The sequence below is a fragment of the Bubalus kerabau genome, chromosome 4, assembly GCF_029407905.1.
Source record: "Bubalus kerabau isolate K-KA32 ecotype Philippines breed swamp buffalo chromosome 4, PCC_UOA_SB_1v2, whole genome shotgun sequence".
Classification (NCBI taxonomy): domain Eukaryota; kingdom Metazoa; phylum Chordata; class Mammalia; order Artiodactyla; family Bovidae; genus Bubalus; species Bubalus kerabau.
Window position 1 is genome coordinate 40839248 of NC_073627.1, and position 23249 is coordinate 40862496.

Below are 23249 nucleotides of genomic sequence, written 5' to 3' on the forward strand. Positions count from 1 at the left end.
TTCAAATATCAACTACAAACTGACCTTAGGCAAATTTTCAAAATTCCTAAGCCTGTTTGTCCACATAAATCAAACAACTGTGGTGAAGCTTAAGGAGTTAATCAGTGTTAAGGGCTTCTCTCCATAGAGTTCTAGAATAGTGAAGACATACAAAGAGTAAATTATCATTTCACTTTGAAGATGACATGGCGTAGTACCTTTTACATTCTTACATACATCATCAATGCAAAAAGAGATACTGCTTTTCTAGTGTCAAGGACAGAACACAAATCAGTTTTGCCACCACAAGAAGGCAGAAAGTAGACAGCCCTATTGCTATTATGTCAACTTGTCTTAATCATCTTCACATCACCAAATATCAAGCACCACTTACTGAGAACTATGTGCAAGGTACTATTCTAGGCTCTTTAGTAAGTATTCACTTGGTATGTCAGGTAAAATTTTATATAAGCTGCAACAAAACTAGGAAAGGAGTATGTCAAGGCTGTATATTGTCACCCTGCTTATTTAACTCATACACAGACTACACCATGTGAGATGCCAGGCTGGACGACTCACAAGCTGCAATCACGACTGCAGAGAAATATCAACAACCTCAGATATGCAGATGATACCACTTTAATGGCAGAAAGCGAAGAGGAACTAAAGAGCTTCTCGGTGAAAGTGAAAGAGGAGAGTGAAAAAGTTGCCTTTAAAACTCAGCATTCAAAAAACTTGGATCACGGCATCCAGTCCCATCACCTCAAGGTAAATGGGGGAAACATGGAAACAGTGACAGAGTTTTATTTTCTTGGGCTCCAAAACCACTGTGGACGGTGACTTGCAGCCAAAAATTAAAAGACACTTGCTCCTTGGAAGAAAAGCTATGACCAACCTAGACAGTGTATTAAAAAGCAGAGACGTCACTTTGCCAACAAAGGTCTGTATAGTCAAAGCTATGGTTTTTCCAGTAGTCATGTACTGCTGTTGAACCATAAAGAAGGCTGAGTGTCAAAGAATTCATGCTTTCGAACTATGATGTCGGAGAAGACTCTTGAGAGTCCCTTTGACACCGAGATCAAACCAGTCAATCCTAAAGGAAATCAACCTTGAATATTCATTGGAAGGACTGATGCTGAAGCTGAAGCTTCAATACTTTGGCATTGGATACAAAAAGCCGACTCTTTGGAAAAGATCCTGATGCTGGGGAAAACTGAAGGTAAAAACAGAAGCGGGTGACAAAGGATGAGATGGTTGGATAGCATCACTGACTCAATGGACATGAGTGAGCAAACTGTGGGAGTTAGTGAGGGACAGGGAAGCCTGACATGCTGCAGTTCATGGGGTCACAAAGAGATACAACTTAGTGACTGCACAACAATAACAAGAAAAAATACTTGTAGATACCTTAAAATTATGAATTCAAAGAAAATTTCTTTCAGGTGAAAAAGGTTACCTGGAAAAGAAGAACCTGGTGTGCAGATTTGAAGGATATATATGTCAGAAGATACACAGAGAAAAAGAGAATGGTGGAGTGGTAAAGAGTGAAAATACCATAAGGAAAAGAAAGTATCTTAAGGCTGAATCACCAGATACAAGGCAGGCAATAAGAAACAAGTGAAGCTGCTGAAATGTGAGCTAGGACACAAAAGAAAAGTCCCTGAGTGTCCATTTAGGATTAAAAAAATACGTTTTTAGCAAGTTACCCTTTGCATTTTCATATACAAAGCTGACTAAATAAATACAGTAAAAAGCTGGCAATGGGTTTTTCGCAAGAAAGCAATTTGAGAACTATGGTTCAGGAAAATTAATCTGGCGCTTTATGTAATATTTTACATAATTCCTCCGTTTTTTCTCTGCTATGGATGGCTAACAACACTCAGCTTCTCAATTTCACCCAAACACCCAAGCCACAAATCTCAGCTGTCTTCTGATACCTGCCACTCCTCATCGCACACTGTGTGTGTTCTCAGATGCTCAGTCGTGTCCAACTCTAAACCCCATGGACTGCAGCCCTCCAGGCTCCTCCGTCCACAGAATTCTCCGAGCAAGAAACCAGAGTGGGCTGCCATTTCCTCCTCCAGGTGACCTGCCCCACCCAGGGACTAAGCCCGCATCTCTTCTCTTTTTTTTTTAAAGTTCTTTATTGCTACATGCTCAGTCATATAAGCCCATGGACCTGCAGCCCGCCGGGCTCCTCTGTCCATGGACTTTTCCAGGCAAGAATACTGAAGTGGGCTGCCATTTCCTTCTCCAGCCCGCGTCTCTGGCGTCTCCTGCGCTGGCACGTGATTTCTTTCCCACTGCAGCACATTACACACTCCCCATTCACAATTCTACCTCCTAAACCTTTCTCCAGTCAACAACCTTCATTGTCACTATTTCAAGCACTAATCATTCTTTCCTGAAAAAACCTCTTAAGAGACCCTCCAACTCCAATCTATATTCTTCACTGCCACCTAAACTACCTAACTCTACATCTGATTATAATGTTCACCTTGATTGAAACGATGCCTTCCAAATTGCCTAGAATTCAGAACAACCCAGAATTTATAAATTCTATCTGGCTCATATGTACCTTTTCAGTCTCATACTCACATGTACTCTACAATTCCCTCTGCAAATTACTTACCAGCATTCACATAATAGTTTTTCATGCTTCTGTACCTGTATATGTTGCTCTTTCCTTTACCTAAAATGATCTTCTCCCATGTCCACTCCAATTACTCATTCAAGATTTGGTTTAAATATCGTTCTCAACCATCTTTAGTAGGGAGATTTAATGAGCCCTGAAACAGCGTGACACAAATCATACGTGATGTTCATGACTATAACCCAGGACCCAGATTTAAAAGACTACAGAAGGATACTGAATTTCTTACCCATTTAATTATTTCATTAAGACTCTGGAGAACACTCTAATTTCAATCAAGTTTTCCTATTTTTGTAAAACTGAATGGCATGAGAAAATATTCTTAGAATTTGACAAATCTAAAAGTAGGGAAGAGAGAAGTAAAATTTATCAAAGGAATGAATACATGATGAAATATTGTACCGATCCAAGTTTATTTACCATATATGAATAAGCAATGAAAAATTATAGCTATAATAGAATTAACAAATTTTAACTTCTTTAATGATTCAGCATTCAGCAGCCACTTTAAATTTTTACTGCATTACTATGGTGCTATCTTTTTATAATCACAAATTTTAATATAAAGTTATAACATAAAAACAACATAATAAATCATTATTTAAGCTTTCTGGCTCTTTGGACTTGGGTTAAATGAGAGTTTTACACATAGTAGTGGATCTTTAAAGAGAAATTCCCTCCATCTCCTGGGAAAAACAGCAAAGGCCTATACCTTTAGAGAAATTAAAAACTGTACCAGGTCATTAGTTCTCGTTTTTATGGAAGCATCATAATATACACCAAAGCTTCAAATATCACTAGCATAGAGGATATCTAAGACCCAAAGTACTTCAGTGAATAATGGGGGGGGGGGGGCAGCCTTGATTTTCTTTTTTCTATATTCAATTACCTGTATCTGCCAAGTTTAACACTTCAATGTTTGTTCAATTTTTCTGTCTGTCCTAAATAGTACCACCACAGTTCACACCATCAGCTCTCACCTGGACTGGACTGATTTACTTATTTATTTTAGAATATTTGCTTGTTTGGCTGTACTGGGTCTTAGTTGCAGCATACAGGATCTTTGATTAATAGTTGCACAACTCTTACTTGTGGGATGTGGGATCTAGTTCCCTGATCAGGGATCAAACCCAGACCCCCTGCACTGGGAATGCAGAGTCTTAGCCACTGGATCACCAGGGAAGTCCTTGGACTGGCCTAATTTAATTCCAACAGGTCTTTCTAAATCTAGTCTTGACCTATTAACATTTATCTTATACTCAGCCCTAGAATTATCTATTTAAAATACAATCTGACCATATCACTTAACTTAAAAACAATTGTTCATTGGCACACTAGTTTTTAATTAACATTTATTTAAATACCACTTACTGTATGCTAGTCACTGATTTAAGTGTTTTAGAAATGTTCATTTACTCCTCATAACTACCTATGAAAATTTAAATAAGGAGCTTTTATACCCTGTGTATGTGTGTGTGTAATGCAACAGAGCTATGTAAGTAGCAGAGCTGAACACATGCATCTGATCTCCAAAGTCAGGGCCTTTAATCACTGCATTATGCTGCACCTATTTCCTGAAGTCCACATGCTTAACAGTGTATAAGGTCTTTGATTAGTATCTGGTCCCTTCCCACATTTCAAGTCTTACTTCTAATCAAGCCCCACATTGCTCAAACTCTAGTTAACACTGAGTACCTTGTAATGCACGCCTTCCCTCTCCTCACTTTGACACCTTTATTATTTTACTACTGCTTGTCCCGTCTGGAGTACTTTCCAGCACCTCAGCACAGTTCTCATAAGAGTGCACTGAATACATTCTGATGAAAGAATGAATTTTATGAAATGAAATGAATTAATTATAAAATGAAAGAATGAATTAATACCTCATAAGGTTAGTAAGCAAAAATAAAAAAAATTCTACTATTAATTATACTGATAGATATAAAACAAAACAAACAAAAAAACAAGTATTTTAGAATTCAAGTCTCCAATACACCTAATGGTTATCCTGTTAAAACATACACAAACAACAACAACCAAAAAAACTTCCCCCAACCTTGGTTCTCCTTCAACTCTTTCTCACTGCTTCCAAACACCCATATTTGCTCAACAGCGCAAACCAAAACAAACAAATCTCAATTCTTCACCTTCTTCATTCCTTGTTTGTCTCACTTCCCATATCAAATCGGTTAATAATTTATACATACTCAATCTCTCTCGAATCCATTCTTTAAACCTTCACTGTCTCTTAAATAGTTATCACAGGTCTATCTGCCTCCATCCACTCCATAGCTGCATTTCCCACAATGCTGACAGCTGTCTTTTTAAAAGGGAAATCTAATGATGTCACTTATGACAAATTAAAATCACCCTCTGCCACCTCAAGGACAAAAAGAGTTCTTCTAAAAAACAATCAACTTGGAAGCTTACTGAAAATACAGATACCCCCTGATGCCCCCCCAACCATGGAATTTGTATTGCGTGAGTCTAAGACAAGCCTACAAATGAAAATGGTCCACGTGCCACCCGGCTTTAGAGGTCAGATCAGGGCAGTGTTCTCTATACTCACCATCACTCCAGCCATACTGAACTACAACTACATGTAACTTCCTCACCAACTAAGGGGTACTTCTGAGACTAGGTACAAATTAATTCCCCAAACAACACGACAAGATTTCTTCAAAAACGTTTAACCAACATCTTTGTGAAGATCTCCTTGAAAACATCTTGCCAAGTATATATTTTGATTTTAGCATTATTGTTCTACCTTTGCATGTTAAATATGTGTTTATAAATTCTAAGATCATTGAGGGCAAGTGCTGACAATCATGTTTGCATCACCAATGCTTAGAATATATCTAAATAAATGTTTGCTAGACAGAAAAACTGATGAAAATTTAGAAGAGAAACAAAAATAAGTAATGGTATTGGATAAGGGTTTTAGAAGTTGAAACCTAATGATATTCCTTGTACAAGTAATACAGTGGAAGGGCAAGATTTAAAAACAACTGCCAAGTGGGATGGGGCGGGAGGTGGGAGGGAGGCAGAAGAGGGAAGGGACATATGTGTACCTATGACTGACCCATGTTGACGTGTGACAGAAACCAACACAATATTGTTATTATCCTTCAATTAAAAATAAATTTTAGCTCTGGCTGCGAGGCTCTACCGCTCCTCTGCAGTTCACTTCGGCTCCCTGCCACCCTCCTGTCTTCAACATGCCTGGCCCGGCCCCCAGTGGCACTAACGTGGGCTCCTCAGGGGTGCTCTCCCAGCAAAGCAGTGGCGGCCCGGGCAGCAGGATCCACCGTCAGGCAGAGGAAGAATGCCAGCTGTGGAACACGGAGCGCAGGCCATACGACCTCAGCGGGCACTGGGGGGATGTGGCGATTCAACACAGAGGATTCACCAGGGCTCAAAGTGGGCCCTGTTCCAGTATTGGTTATGAGTCTTCTGTTCATCGCTTCTGTATTTATGTTGCACATTTGGGGCAAGTACACTCGTTCATAGATTCGGCTACATCCATCTGTCTGTCATCTGAAGAAAGGAAAAAATCCCAACATATTTTGGACCAAAAACATAGTGATTTTCTGTTCATGAGGAACAAATTTTCTGCAAGCTTATTGTTTTACAAGGAACTTAATAAGAATTAAAGAATCGATTTTTTTTCTATGGCTAATAAACTTTTTAATTCATTTAAATAAATAAATAAATTTTAGGGACTTCCCTGGTGGCCCAATGGTTAAGATTCTGAGCTCCCAATGCAGGGGGTCTGAGTTCAATCCCTAGTCAGGGAACTAGATCCCACATGCTGCAACCAAGAGTTCGCATGCCACAACAAGGATCTGGCATAGCCAAATAAACAAATATTTAAAAAATAAAATAAAAATAAATTAAAAAAAAACTGCCAAGAACTGTAATAACTGCAATGCTCAAGACTTATCTTGCACTCAAATTATAAATTCTCCTTAATATAAAGTAAATCTCCTTCAGGACACAGATCTTAGTTCTGTTTTTAAAGAGTCCAGTCAGTCAAAAATATTTTGTTTCCTGCTTCAGTATTTACAAGTTTTCTGAGGGAAAGGGAAGAACAAGGAGGATTCAAATAGCACAGCACAGATGAGTAAGATGCCCTATTTGCTTTGCTTCTCAGATCACAGCAGTCTCCCTCCAAACAAGTCCCAAAATGTGGAGCTCTTCTCTAAAATCCCAACACTGAACTTTACTCTCAGAATAATTTCTACAGGGATATATAATTCACTTAAATGTAGCTTCTTCAAAGAATTTCTCTGATCTTTATTCTTCAAACCACTGTTAAAATGTTTTAAACAATATGTGAATAAAACGAGGATTACTTAAATTAATATTTAAAATCCTAAACAAAATTTTCTTGATGGATGTAAATTGTTTTAATAAAAGGGGAAGAGGAGGTAAATCTGCCTTACTGAAGAATTCCAAATGACACGTGTAAACTGACACTCCCCCACCAGGGCACGTAACTGGACTCATTTCCAAAAGGTAAAGGAAAAATAATAACTTTAAAAGACAACTGACAAACACTACATTAACCAAGTGATGAAGGTTAGTATCACCAGTGATGTTTCGCGGGCATCACGCAGCCTCTGACATGATGTGATGAGAAGTGCACTTCACCCCTGCGGTATTTTTTTCTGAAAATCCACAACCCTTGTAATCATGAAAAAGCATCAGACAAACCCAGTTTGGGAGACATTTTACAGAATACCTGACCAGGACCTCAAGACTGTAAAGGTCATGGAAAACAAGGGAAGACTGAGAAACTGTCACAGACCAGAGGAGACTGGGGATACAAGACAACCAATTGCAAGGTGGTACCCTGGATTAAACCTAGAACAGAACGAGGCCATTAAAGGAAAACCAGCGAAATTCAAATCAAGTCTGGAGTTTAGCTAATAGGAAATACCAACACTGACAAATGTACCACAGAAATATAAGATGTTAACAGTGGAGGAAATTAGGGGCAGGGTATATACAAGACTCTCTGCACTATCTTTACAACCTGTCTACAAATCTAAAATTATCCCAAAATAAAAAGGTATTCTAAAAAAGAAAACAGGAAAAATGTGGGGTTATTTAATATTTAACAGTACAAATAAGGGACTTCCCTGATGGTCCAGTGCTAAAGAATTCACCTTCCAATGCAGGAGACATGAGTTCAATCCCTGGTTGGGATTGTTTCCAACCATGCCTCAGGGCAACTAAACCAACAAAGCCCCAGTACAGGCCAAAATAAAATAAGCACATTACTTAAAAAAAAAAAAAGAAATACAAATAAAAGCTTTGTTAAAATAAAGATATAAATACACTTTGCAGTTTAAATAAAATGCTTGCAAGCAATAAAATTTTATATTAAAAAACAGAATTAGTCCATTTGGCATTGATTTACACAGCACTTCTTGCCTACTAAGAAATTTTGAAAATTCTTAAGAAATATACTTAAAACTATACGAGCTATATTATTGCTTACTTTTATGAGTAAACAGTATGCTAATTCTCTTAAAGTCTCTGACAATAAAAAATATCTACTAAAGGGTTTAGAGGCCTTTTATCCAATAATAGCGACCACCCTATGAGTTAGATACTGTCAACATTATCCACTTACTGGTAAAAAATAGGCTTATTGCTCAAGGCTCACAGAGACTTCCCTAGTGGTTCAGACAGTAAAGCCTGTACTGCAGGAGACCTGGGTTCAATCCCTGGGTCAGGAAGATCCCCTGGAAAAGGGAATGGCAACCCACTCCAGCATTCTTGCCTGGGAAATCCCAATGAACAGAGGAGCCTGGCAGGCTACAGTCCATGGGGGTCACAAAGAGTCAGACATGACTAAGCGACTAACACACTTTCATAGCTGACAAAAATGATGGAGCAGGATTAGAATCTAAAATACTCATTTCAGTTTTAGTCAACAGCTTTGTCTAATTTTTTCTGCTAGTGCTTTTACCCTTTAAAAATAAAATAACAAAAATAATAGTAAATAATAATCAATATAAGTAACTTTTTTTTCCTTTGGCCACGCACAGCTTGTGGGCTTCCCCCAACCCAGGCCCTCAGTAGTGAAAGCCCAGAAGCCTAACCACTGGACCATCAGGAAGTTCCCAATACAACTGACTCTTAATCTTCACCTTCCTTTCTTCTGCAGTCAGCATATTTTTCATAAAATAAACAAACATGGAAGGAAAGATGAAGAGATAAAATAGATGCCTTACACACACAAAATACTAATATCATAAAACATATCCTTGTATCTTGGTCACAGATTAAAAGTGAATTAAATCTACAACATGCAAATCCTTAAAAACATAAGCTTTCAACTAAATTCCTTAAAAATTTCCCAGATTCTTAATTTCAGTTGTCAAAAGAGTCTCTCAGAAAATTCTTATCTGCCTCAGTTAACTGTCAGTAATTCTGGTGAGCACATAAGAGCTCAAGGAATAGACAATTGAAATGCAATGAGCAGAAATGCAAATGCAATTTGTCTAGTTGGGTAAGTTCACTTCTTACAGGTGAGTGTTCTGTGGCCCTCAAACAACTATTTCAGAAGTGCTACCTTGTTCCTGGGACAACATAAAATCTCTGTACAGGAAATATGAACACTTTTCCTTTATTCACCTTAATTCCAGAGAGATCCCTGGAAGTTAGCCACTACAAAGAACTACAGGATAGCACATTTCCTTACACAGAACCCCATGCTCAATCACACTTAAAAAGTATTTATTTACTTATTAATACCCCTGCTGCTGCTACTGCTGCTAAGTCGCTTCAGTCGTGTCCGACTCTGTGCGACCCCATAGACAGCAGCCTACTAGGTTCCTCTGTCCCTGGGATTCTCCAAGCAAGAACGCTGGAGTGGGCTGCCATTTCCTTCTCCAATGCATGAAAGTCAAAAGTGAAAGTGAAGTCGCTCAGTCGTGTCTGACTCTTCGAGACCCCATGGACTGCAGCCTAAGCTCCTCCGTCCATGGGAGTTTCCGGGCAAGAGTACTGGAGTGGGTTGCCATTGCCTTCTCCGAGATTAATACCCCTAGAGGAACTAAAAAGCCTCTTGATGAAAGTGAAAGAGTGAAAAAGTTGGCTTAGAGCTCAACATTCAGAAAACGAAGATCATGGCATCTGGTCCCATCACTTCATGGGAAATAGATGGGGAAACTGTGGAAACAGCGTCAGACTTCATTTTTGGGGGCTCCAAAATCACTGCAGATGGTGACTGCAGCCATGAAATTAAAAGACGCTTACTCCTTGGAAGGAAAGTTATGACCAACCTAGACAGCATATTCAAAAGCAGACACATTACTTTGCGAACAAAGGTCCGTCTAGTCAAGGTTTTGGTTTTTCCAGTGGTCATGTATGGGTGTGAGAGTTGGACTGTGAAGAAAGCTGAGCGCCGAAGAATTGATGCCTTTGAACTGCGGTGTTGGAGAAGACCCTGGAGAGTCCCTTGGACTGCAAGGAGCTCCAACAAGTCCTTTGGAAGGAATGATGCTAAAGCTGAAACTCCAGTACTTTGGCCACCTCATGTGAAGAGCTGACTCACTGGAAAAGACTCTGATGCTGGGAGGGATTGGGGGCAGGAGGAAAAGGGTACGACAGAGGATGAGACGGCTGGATGGCATCACCAACTCGATGGACGTGAGACTGAGTGAAGTGAACTCTGGGAGTTGGTGATGGACAGGGAGGCCTGATGTGCTGCGATTCATGGGGTTGCAAAGAGTCAGACACGACTGAGCGACTGAACTGAACTGAACCCCTTAAATAAAGGTACTTAAATATTGATTTAATATTAACTTATTAATATTACTTGTATGTATGCAGCATTACTATAAATATACTATGATAAAGCTGTATTAGGCATTTTCTGGAAGTTCCTATTCAAATGCCTTATACAAGCAAAACAGCAATATAAGATCATGTGAATAAATGCCAATTTAAATGATACAGGCAATAAATGCTACCAGTTCTCACCATTTTAGAAAAGAAATTAGCAAACATAAAAAGTTATGAAAAGAGTCCATTTTGTCAAAAGAAAAAAGAATGTTTGATTATGCAAGGCAATACCCAAGTAGTTCACTGACTACAGTATTTACCTCATTCTAGCTACTAACCCAACATGTGACCTTGGGAAAAGAAATTCTCTAAATTTTAGTTCTCTTATCCATAAAAATACCAGTCTTTCTCAAAAAGTACCTGACAGAACAAATGAAATGCAACGTTCAATACGTTTACAAACTTCTAGGAAAATGTTCACAATGTTAGATGACAGTACCTTCAGAGGATAGTTTTCCAGCTTAGACAAAAGCACAGATCAATCTAACTAGGTAAGTTTCAACTAAAAGCTACCATCTTTTAAAGAGAAAACAACAGATCAAAATAGCAAGTCCTTATAGTATCTGCATCCAAAGACTATAAAGCATTTCACAAATAACAATTAAAATGTTTAACTGCCATGACAAGATTAAAAATTATACACACAGCAGAAATTAAACTAAGGTTCCACTTAAATGACTAGCCAAAGTGCCGTGTCAAACCAGCAACGAAGCTAAAACAACTCAGAAAGCACTAACCTAGTAATAGGCTTACATAATACAGCATCTTTCTTCATGAAATACACATTTCTCAAAACATTTGGCCTTCAGCAACTAAGAGTCACTCTACAGCTAAGCACTAGGAGAACAGGTTTGCTTTTTCTTTTCAGAAGTCATATATCATCAGTTTCTTGTTTTTGTATAGTTTTATTTTTAATAGAGCAACTTTTTAAGTTATATAAAAAAAAGTTGTACAGTAAAAGTGGCAAAGAATTTCTACTTTAAACTATCTCTCTTTCCAAAGTGTATGAAAACAGATTACCAGTCATAAAGAAATATTTTCACAACAGAAAGTTACAGGCAAATAAAGAAATCTCTTTTAGGACCACAGCAGACATGACAGGCGTGGTTAAACCAACCGAGCCTCAAGTCCCTTTGGCAGAAGACTGCATGACTCATTGCTTTAGAACTCAATGGGAAGAATTGGAAAATTCATTTCGATTGTCCTAAGGTTTTACTTTGGGTTTGTTTTTTAAGGTATCTGCATCCTAATGATGATAACTTCCATAGTTTCTATGGTTTACTAATTAAGAGGACAAATTGTGAATAATACAAATCACAGGTAAACAAAAAGATCCTATTTTTTCTTGGACACTAGAAATATGAGCTGTAAGATAAAGTCATATATACAGTATCGTTTATTGCATGAGGGAGAAACATTTACACTGAAAATATATATATAAACAATGAAACATGGATGTTCTAGCTGGAAAACCAAAAATTATTATACTGATTTCTCCCTTCCAGAAACATCTCTAAATTTTTTATATACCAGAGTAACTGTATTTGGAAAAAAAGATACCAAGTAATTCTACTAAAAAATTAATCCATCCCAATCTCATTAAAAGTTTCATAAGTATAGGATTATTAAGAATTTTAAAAATTGATCTCCAAATTAAGCAAAAGATTCTGCCACATGTATCAGAAACATATCCAGATACACATTTGGAAGTAAAAGCTCTCATACTTAAGTCAAATTATTTTAAACTCCTAATCAACTAGTAATCCACTGAAAAATCTTGGCTCTTAGTACACTCTTATAGCTACAAACACTAAGGGTTAGGATATGTTAGACACATAACACTAACCTCATTCCTTGCCACATGAACCCTTCTACTTTTTAATCACGTTAAAAATAACAAAAATATAAAAATGTATCATACACTGACAAACAGTCGTAAGACCCATCAAAACCACATTTACAACATCAATTTGACATCCTTCTGAGAACATATATTCACATGAATGCTTGATACAAGACATTATAATGACCTACCCTCTCTTAGGACAGTACCTTACTAAAAGATCTCTTCCAAAGGACAACACAGGAGAAAGGGTCTATATAAAGAGCACTTAACACAAATTACCTTATCCTCTCTTACTCACTTTGATGTTCATTATTTAAAAATCACAGATTTTACTGTTTTAATGCAAACTAAAGTTAAAGAAAACATCTATAATGTCTTCATTAGATTTTTGCAATATTTCTACTATTTTTTGCCAAATATTTCTGGCATTTGTTAATTTACTTAACTAAAACAATAAAAAACATTAAGAAGTGTGTATATATGTATATGTATGTGTATATATATATACCGGTAATATACAGACAATAAGTATTTGCTTTAGAGCAGGGACACTGTTTTTTACTTCACCTTGCAAAAAAAAGGTAGAAACTAAAAACATGAGATTTTAAGATTTACTACAGAGAAATGCCTTTGTTGTAGCACCAATTAGCATCAAATAACCTTACAAAACATAAGCAAGAGAAAAATGCTATGAAAGGGCAATCTAGCATTTCACAGCTTCTGCTCTCTTACTCCACCCAGTCTCCTCAGCTCAATGGCTGTTCACAGCATCCACAAATATTAGCCCATTTTTTAAAAAAAGAGGTGGGAGAGGCACTGAAATAAGAGCTAGCTCCATCAAAATCAAGATAAACAGAAATATTTTGTGAAAAATTAGGTTCCATTCTGATTTATAAAAATAACAGCTTTGTTTTAGGAGATAGATCCTCCCCTTGTGAACAATCCAAACAATGATCATTTATAATAGAACATGAAAGAATAAATCACCCTAAACAGAGACCACGCTTATGCTTTAATAAAAACTGCAATTTGCAACTGCCAATTATTTTGCAAAACTGTGTCCTGAAAGATACCCACGAGAGATTAAAAGGTAGCTAATGCCTTAGACCCAAATCAGAATTCTTTAAGTAAAAGCTTTTAATATATTCAACATTATATCACTATCGACCTACCCAACCAGGACATTTTTCCTGATTATAAGACTGAACCCCGCAGCAATCAAGCTCTGCTGCAGCAAAAAAGGAATTAAAAAAAAAAAAAAATTCGAGCAAATACTACCGTGGCAAAAGGGGAGAGATGACATTACTGGTATGAAAGGCCCAAGCACGGTCTCCTCCGCCCTAGGCTCAGAATGAAATTCACACAAAACAACCCACCCCCCAACAAAAATAGAATTACCAAAAACGGCACAATTGTTTTGTTTAGCCTTTAAAACCTTATAAATCTCAAGGATTGTGTGTTAAAGTAGAGGTCGGAATAACAGTAACATCTTTCTTCTCTCCCGATTGCCTCTTAAGGAAAGGGGGAGGGGGGGACCTTGGCATGACATCGCCCATTGAGAACGGAGACCACAGATCTGGTTCTTCGCTTCCAAAGCACAATTTCTTAACCAAAAGACTGATATAGATTGGACCCAAAAGGCAACCCCAAAAGAAAATCTCCCGTCTTCCTTCCAAGGAGTTTCTTGCTAAGTCACGGAAGAAAGGCAGAACAACAAATAAAGCCAAGCCACCTTCCTCTCTTGTCTCAGATACTGAAAAACCTCCTCCTCCTCTCCACTCTTCTGTTTAGAGACGTACTGTTAAAATTTGCCCACCACCTCAAAGGCATTTTCTCACCTGGGAGGTTAAGGCAGGCACTGCGTTTCCTATACGAGTGGGGAGATTCGAAGGAGAATGGCTGAGGGCCTCGAAGCTCAGTGTTACAACGTCAAAAGGCAGCTCCCGTTGAAGGAGCCGACGGCAGAAAAGAAAATCCTGCCGGATTTGGTGGGTGGATGCTGCGGATGGTTCGGTGGAGTCAGGCCGCTCCTCCTCAGTGGGTGCAGGGGCTGAACCACCGCACAGGGGGGCCAGGGAAAGGCTGGACCATCCTTCTCAGGTCAACTCCATCCTAAGGACAGGTGGGGGACGGAACGCCTGCAGGCCGGTGGACAGTGCCGAGGCGGCTTGAGCCCGGTCCCTGAGCGCCAGCCGCGGGGCGGGGTGGGGACTGCGGAGCTTCTCTCCCGCGGACAGGGAGAGGAGAGCCGAACCCTCTCCCCAAGATCTAAGAGCGACCTGCTCTCCACGCCCTTCCTACCCAAGAATACTTTTCTTGCTAAGTCACCAAGGGAGGAAGGCGATCCCTTCCCGGGGAAGGCCGCGGGTGGAGCCGCGGCGGCCCTGGCACCCCCAGAACCCGGGCCAGGGAGGAGGGGAGCGAGGGCAGCGCCCTACCCGGCCTGTCCCCCCCTCCTCCCGTGTCTCTCACTCAACGGCCGTCGCGGCCGCCATTTTGAGAGCGAGGAGAGAAGAAGAAGGAGGAGGAGGCGGCGGCAGGGGGAGGGGAGAATGGGAGGGAGGGGACCGGCGCAGCCACATCGTCAGGCCGCCGGGCCCGGGCCGCAGCCGCCCGAGCGCGGTGGAGGAGACATAAGGGAGGGCGCAGACCCTCGCCCGTCTTACCGGAGCGCTGCACCGCCGCCTCCGCAGGGCCTCTTCCGTCCTTCACTCCCATCCACCGGCGGGGGAGGGGGAGAGGGAGAGGGAAGGGAGGAAGGAGGGAGGGAGGGGAGGAGGGAGGGGGAGGATGGCGCGCTGGGCCCGGTCCCGGGGAGGGGGAGGGGAGGGGAGCGGGCGGGCTCCTCAGCCGTTCCGGGGCTCGAGCCCAAGCCCGGCGCTCGCAGTGGCTCTAAGCTCGCGCTCGAGCGCTCCCCTCCTTCTTCTTCTCGCTCCCTGGACCCCGGGGTCGCTGCTCGTCCGCTCGCTCACTCGCTATCTCGGCCGCTGGACTCCGCCGCCGCCCCGCCGCTCCAGCTCCGTCTGTCACAGGAGCTGCCCCAACGCCCTGACGTCACCGCGCCGCCGCCGCCGCCGCCGCCGCCGCCGCCGCCGCCGCCGCCGCCCCAGACCCGCGGGGAAGAGGGAGGGGAGGGGGGCCCGGGAGCGGAGGAGGGGCTGCGGCGCATGCGCGGGCCAGGGCCCGGCCCTGAGCCGCGCTGCCTTCCGCTTAGCAGACTGGCGGGCTGATGCGGCTCGGCGGTGTAGAGAGGTGGGGTGGGTGGGGGAGAAGTGTGCGCGAGAGGTGTTCGTTTTTCGCTCAGCACGCCTCTGCAACCTGTGCAAAGGCTCTCAGTAACCTTTTCCTAGACCCTCGTCTGATTGCTGCGGCCCCTGGTGAACTCCGGCTGTCTTCACCTCCACGCCCTGCTCTTGCTCGCGAACTGAGAGCTCTCCGTTTCCCCCGGCCAACAGCAGGGACCATCTGGCACCGTGGATTCCGGGCCCCGATGGGCTTCAGAAAGCGGAGCCCGGGCCAGGATGTCGCCCCTTCTACCTTCGGCCTTCGGGTTTATTTCTCACGGACCGGGGAGAGAGAGAGGGAGGGGGAGTAGATTGGGTTAGTCTGGGGCGAAGAGCTGTTGAGGTTAAAAGCCTGCTGGGGTGCCTGGTTGTTAGAGATTTTTTAATTTGAGAAAATTCGCTTTCAGATGTGATTCAGCTATTCTTTTCCTTAGTCACACGCAGGCATACACACATCTGCGACTCTGGAAGTCTCGAAACTGATGCCCAAAGAAAGACCTGGAACTTTATCCCTACAAGGCTTGAGCGCGCGCACTCACGTGTGTGTGTGTGTGTGTGTGTGTGTGTGTGTGTTTGCTGTTTGGGGGGTTGAAATAGATGGCAGATGAAATCTTGGAGATTTGTAGTCAAATGTGTTCCATACAAACATTTGATTTAAAAGAGGCCAGATTTGAGGTTCTAGATTATCCTATGTGGAATATTCTTTTATTAAGAGTTACCTAGTGTGATCATCTCATCACTAATTTATATTGTCCAAGGAAACTCTTTTCCTGAAACATAGGTTTAGGCTTGTGTTTATTGATTTTATTGTTTTCCTTTTGGAGGTAAATACATTACCTTTGAGAAATTACTGGGTTAATGACAGAACCTGAATGTGTATCCTGGATCAGCAACATAAAGGAAGTGTGGCCTTGGTTAAATTACTGTCTCTAGCCCCGTTTCTCTGTAAAATAGACATAAATTGTAAGGCTTTTGTGAGAATTCGAAAATTCTGCATGTGTATAGGATATGGCTTTAGTAGGGAGTCACAGGCAACTCATGTAACAATTACTTTTACTTGGTAGCAAAATAAGTTTCCATTTAAGAAGGTTTTAAGTCTCTAACTCTGCAGATGTTCAAGAAAAATATGAATGAATTGCCTGGAAGGTTTGGGTTCTCCCCTTCCTGAGAGCAGGGAAGGAAATCAAATGGTCTCTGGAATGTCTTTTCCAGGTTTACAGTTCTGGGATTCTCTGGTTGGGCAAGGACAACAAAATGAGGCACAAAAGTTTGGTCTGTGCCACATCCAATAACAGTCAATAAAGTTGAAATAAATTAACATCCCTTGTTCTAAGAATCCATCTTAAGTTCACTTATACCTTTTAAAGTGTATATTATTGCCTGACATCACAGTATTAAAATTTAATCACCTGAGTATATCAGTTCTTTATTTCTTAAATGAATGATCTAAAAGCCAATAAAATTGCCCAGAAATCAGAATCACATTTATAAACACTGATTTAATACAAATAGATAGCACTAACCCCAATACTTTGAGCTCATAGACTCAAGTAATCAGAATAAAATGTATATTATGTAATTATGAATTAAATTGAGATCAGGTTTTAGTTCTATAGCAGTCCTTCAAAACACAATAGACTCTCTTGGGAGAAACACATAAAAACTGTCCCTGGATTATAATTTTTCTGAAAAGAAAACTGTTGTGTGCTTAACTTAATATGGAGCGATGTGTTCTGGTTCTGTGCACTTTCTTCTCAGTTTCTAAAGTGATAGATTCATCTTAATAAACACTTGTCTGTTGAGAATGGAGAATTAGGCCATCTATGCTATTAATCATAATTCATAAGAAGGACTTCTACAGAACCTACTACATCCATTCAGGAAACATTTAATAATGAATAATTTGGATAATGTTTCTTGAAAAAAAAGTAAGTGTAAACATCCATTTTACTACCACAATCTAACAATCTCCCCATTCATTTGAATTGCAAATCTTTATTTTTCCAGCAGACATTTTCAAAATGGAAACATTTGTTTCGGTTGCTGCAGTAAAATTAGTGTTAGTTTAAACAATTCTGCAAATAAGCGGACTGAAAGAAGCACTCTAAAAATATTACTGTTGGAGAGAGGACAAAATGTCTTGTAAAAGTAGCTCCAGAGCAAAAATCTGTCTACAATGGGCACAAATGTTAACACATTATGTTGAGAATGAAACTGTCCTCTGTTTATGGGCAAGCGTACATTGTTGTGTGTGTGTACTTGATAGGAAGCAATTAGCAATTTGTGAGAGGGTAGCTTTCAGGCATACAGGTTACGTGTATCAGTGTCTGACAGGCATATGTGTCCCATTTGAAAGAAAACCATGACCCAACTGGGCAAGACTCATTCTGGCTAAAAAATTGTGTACCTGCATTTCCCCAAAGCATGAACATGTCAGTGAGGGCAAGTCCAGCTAAAGCAATCATTCTTCATCTCGGCATCATGACACCCTCATGTGTCATGAACGTTGGGAGGCCACAGAAACAAATTACAGACTATTAAAGGAGGTGAAACTCACAGCCTGGACATGGAAGAAATATTTAGAAACAGTACTTCATAACCTGAAATCATATGTATACATATATGTATACATATAATACATACACACATATATAATAATTGTTAAAGTGCTGCTGCTGCTGCTGCTACCAAGTTGCTTCAGTCGTGTCCGACTCTGTGCGACCCCATAGATGGCAGCCCACCAGGCTCCCCCATCTCTGGGATTCTCCAGGCAAGAATACTGGAGTGGGTTGCCATTTCCTTCTCCAATGCATGAAAGTGAAAAGTCAAAGTGAAGTCACTCAGTCGTGTCCGACTCTTAGCAACCTCAGGGACTGCAGCCCACCAGGCCCCTCCATGCATGGGATTTTCCAGGCAAGAGTACTGGAGTGGGGTGCCATTGCCTTCTCGGGTTAAAGTGCTAACATAATACAAAAAATGCATCAATCTAGATGTCACCACAGTAGACCAGGCAAACTTTCTTAGCCTTTATGCTTGTTTGTATACCTTGTAAAGTAAAACATTAATTTTCACCTAGAGGACTCAGAGCTTTATGAAGGAGGTGATGTAAAGCAAACTTTTAAAAATGACTACAATTTTTATTCATTCATGCAACGAATATTTGACTATCTTCTATGCACCAGACCCTGTGCTGGATGCTGAAAATACACAATAGATACAACAAACAGAATCCCTGAATTCACAGAGTTTCTATTCTGGTAGAAGACAGAAAAAGGTGACAATACGTAGAAAAATGGTACTGATGAACCTATTTGTAGGACAGCAATAGAGACGCAGACGTAGAGAACAGACTTGACACGGTGGGAAGGAGAGGGTGGGATGACTTGAGAGAGTAGCATTAAAACATATACATTGCCACATGTAAAATAGGTAGCCAGGGGAAATTTGCTGTACAACACAGGGAACTCAACCTGGTGATCTCTTACAGCTTAGAGGGGTAGGATGAGGTGGGGGATGGGAGGGACATTCAAGAGGGAGGGGACATATGTATATGTAAGACTGATTCATGTTGTATGACAGAAACCAATACGACATTATAAGGCAATTATCCTCCAATTAAAATAAAATTTTTAAGTGAACCCTAAAGTTAAAAAAAAAAAAAGGATGACAGAGCTATGTAGGCAATAAACAACTTTGGGATGGAGAAAAATAGAAAGGATCACAGGAGTGAGGGTGGTAAGAGAAGGCATTTCAGAGGAATGAGTGAGAAACTTATGTAGGTAAAACATTCTAGATTAAGGAACAAAGACAAAGACCCTGAGACAGGAAAATGATTGCTGTGTCCCGGGAAATTAAAGAAAGTCCAGGCAGGTAGAATGAAATGATAGTGAGAAAAGAGTCCTCGACTGCAATGGTCCAGGTGATGCCGTTGTCAATTACAAACTGGCACTTGCCAGGGGCATTTGCCATCTGCCTCTGTAGAGATTGAACCCTGTGCTGCAACAGCTATTGACCTTCAACATGCCCTGAAGGGACTCCAGGGTGGAAGGGGAGGCACTTTGTGCTCCAAGGGAGCTAGTAGAACAGGTCTTTAGAAAGTTAGATATTTTCAGGAACTGCTTTCATGATCCCAATCCTTGCATTTCCTCATATCTGTCATTGTTGCTCAGTCATGTCTGATTCTTAGCGACCCCATGGATTGCAGCACGCCAGGCTTCCCTGTCCTTCACTATCTCCTGGAGTTTGCTCAAACTCCTGTCCACTGAGTCAATGATGCCATCCAACCAGCTCATCCTCTGTCACACCCTTCTCCTGCCTTCAGTCTTTCCCAGCATCAAGGTCTTTTCCAATGAGCTGGCTCTTTGTATCAGATGGCCAAAGTATTGGAGCTTCAGCTTCAATATCAGTCCTTGCAATGAAATATTTAGGGTTAATTTCCTTTAGGATTGGCTGGTTTGATCTCCTTGCTGTCCAAGGGACTCAAGAGTCTTCTCCCAAAGGGAACCCTCTTACACTGTTGGTGGGAATGCAAACTAGAACAGCCACTGTGGAGAACAGTGTGGAGATTCCTTAAAAAACTGGAAATAGAACTGCCTTATGACCCAGCAATCCCACTGCTGGGCATACACACTGAGGAAACCAGAATTGAAAGAGACACGTGTACCCCAATGTTCATCGCAGCACTGTTGATAATAGCCAGGACATGGAAGCAACCTAGATGTCCATCAGCAGACAAATGGATAAGAAAGCTGTGGTACATATACACAATGGAGTACTACTCAGCCATTAAAAAGAATACATTTGAATCAGTTCTAATGAGGTGGATGAAACTGGAGCCTATCATACAGAGTGAAGTAAGCCAGAAAGAAAAACACCAATACAGTATACTAACGCATATATATGGAATTTAGAAAGATGGTAACAATAACCCTGTATACGAGACAGCAAAAGAGACACTGATGTATAGAACCGTCTTTTGGACTCTGTGGGAGAGGGAGAAGGTGGGGTGATTTGGGAGAATGGCATTGAAACATGTATAATATCATATATGAAACGAGTAGCCAGTCCAGGTTCGATGCACGATACTGGATGCTTGGGGCTGGTGCACTGGGACTACCCAGAGGGATGGTTCGGGGAGGGAGGAGGGAGGAGGGTTCAGGATGGGGAACACATGTATACCTGTGGCAGATTCATATTGATATATGGCAAAACCAATACAATATTGTAAAGTTAAAAAATTTTTTTTAATTTTTTTAAATTTTAAAAAAAGAGTCTTCTCCAGCAACACAGTTCGAAAGCATTAGTTCTTCGGTGTGCAGCTTTCTTTATGGTCCTCATATCTAGAAAAGCACTAACTCCCTTCATGATGATATCAGCTCCTCATGACTAGACCTCTTGTAAAGTAAGCACTTGATTGAACTGATCTCCCCCTTTGCCAAAATTTTATATTGACCTTCCCCCACTACCTCTTTGGAGCAGTTCCTAAGAACTATCTGAGGTGCTGTCTTCTAGGCTGCAGTCCTCATTTTGCCCCAAATAAAACTTAACTTGCAACTCTCATGTTGTGCATCTTTTTAGGTTGACACCCTTCATGTTTTATTCCCTGAAGAGCCCAGAGAAGAAAGTAGCAGGAGAGAAAATCACAGAAACAGGTAGGAATTAGATAGTTCAGGGCCTTGAGAACATAGTAAGGAGTTTGGATTTCATTTTAGAAGCTGTTGATAAAGGTAAGGACCCTAAAAAAGAACACATTTTGATTATGTCTTCTGACCTTAAAGACTTCAAAAGTCCTTACCATTTCACATATTATCTTACCTTTTCAATATGTAAGGTTTCAAATATATAAAAGACATAATGGTATGCTGCTGCTGCTGTTGCTAAGTCGCTTCAGTCATGTCCAACTCTGTGCGACCCCATAGACGGCAGCCCACCAGCCTCCCCCATCCCTGGGATTCTCCAGGCAAGAGCACTGGAGTGGGTTGCCATTTCCTTCTCCAATGCATGAAAGTGAAAAGTCAAAGTGAAGTCGCTCAGTCGTGTCCAACTCTTAACAACCCCATGGACTGCAGCCTACCAGTCTCCTCCATCCATGGGATTTTCCAGGCAAAAGTACTGGAGTTGGGTATAATGGTATATTAACCCTCATATACTCATCACCAGGCTCTACAGTTATAAACTATGGCTAATCTTGTTCTTATTTCATTTATACACTAACTCATTTCCCCATCATATTTTGAAGCACATTCTAAATACCACATTATTTTACTCATTTATCACATTATTTTACTAATAGACAGTTTAGTTTGTATCTTTAAAAGAAAAAAGACTCTTCTTAGGATACTTTGACCCTACCCTTTGGTTTTTTTAATATTTATTTCCCTTTCAATATTTATTTTATTTATTTGGCTGCATGGGATCTTCAATCCAGCATGTGGGATCTCTTAGTTGTGGCATTTTAGGATCTAGTTCCCTGACCAGATATCAAACCCAGACCCTGTGAATTAGAAGCGTGGTGTCTTAGCCACTGGACCACCGGTGAAGTCCCGCTGCCATATGATTTTTGCTCACCAAAGGCATGGAGTAATTAAAAGTTCTGGAGAAATTGGTCAAGCAATGCAGTCAAGCAATCTTTGACAATAGAACTATCCTGGATTATTTGAGATCTCCCACTATTTTCTCATGAATGGTCCTTGATCCAATTAAAATGAATATTACTAGTAGAAATAATTTGCATGACATATACACAGAATGGGCTTCCCTGGTGGCTCAGACGGTAAAGAATCCACCTGCAATGCGGGAGACCTGGGTTCCGTCCCTGGGTTGGGAAGATTCCCTGGAGGAGGGCATGGCAACCCACTCCAGTATTCTTGCCTGGAGAATCCCCATGGATGGAGAAGCCTGGCAAGTCCCAATCCATGGGGTCGCAAAGAGTTAGACACAACTGAGCGACTAAGCACAGTATAGCAGACACCCAGGATGGCTAAAGCTGCACACAGTGAAATTTAACCCAAGAGAATTGCATGTAGTGAAAATCATGGCCACAAAAGGACACTCGTAGTAATAGGAAAAGATAAGAGACTGAAAGAAAAACCCTGATAAGTAAATCAAATTTCCTTTGTAAAAGTACTAGAATTTTTCCCCAGTGGAGATAATTTTATTAAAATAAAAGTGAAAATAGAAAAATTGAAAGTGGTTTAACTCTGCAAAGTAGAGAATAGATCAGATAATTAATTTGACTAAATAGTCTGTCCTAATAAACACATTTGCCCTAAAAATTCACTGAAGTTGGTATAATTCTGATTAAAATACTAGGGCTCACAAACGCTGAGGTAACATGTCCATATATATATATATTTTTTAAATTTTGTGGTGGCCACATTTTAAAAAGTTTAAATAGGTGAAATTAATTTCTATTTTTCTTTGTACTCTTTGATATCCAGTGTATATTTTTTAAAAGATTTTTTTTTGATGTGGACGATTTTTAAAGTCATTACTGAATTTATTACAGTATTGCTTCTGTTTTATGTTTTGTTTTTTTGGCCTGTGAAGCATGTGGGATCATAGTTCCCCAAGCAGGGATCAAACCCACAGGCTCTGCATTGGAAGATGGAGTCTTAACCACTGGACC

At 40.7% G+C, this 23249-nt stretch overlaps 1 protein-coding gene and 1 pseudogene across 4 annotated transcripts in view; one reads left to right on the plus strand and one right to left on the minus strand.

Moving 5' to 3' along the window:
- Positions 1-15375, minus strand: part of PAFAH1B1 (platelet activating factor acetylhydrolase 1b regulatory subunit 1) — a 68493-nt gene extending 53118 nt beyond the window's left edge. Inside the window, exons 1-2 of one of the 4 annotated variants that reach the window (XM_055576911.1) lie at positions 15005-15375; positions 14177-14450 (exon numbers count right to left, since the gene is read on the minus strand). The gene's annotated coding sequence lies outside the window, so the exon portion shown is untranslated. Of the gene's footprint in view, positions 1-2611; positions 2633-14176; positions 14468-15004 lie in introns of those variants that run through there. The other 3 variants (XM_055576910.1, XM_055576912.1, XM_055576913.1) reach the window with 3 other exon arrangements.
- Positions 5851-6345, plus strand: LOC129649471 (protein transport protein Sec61 subunit beta-like; annotated as a pseudogene).
- Positions 15376-23249: the final 7874 nt, after the last annotated feature.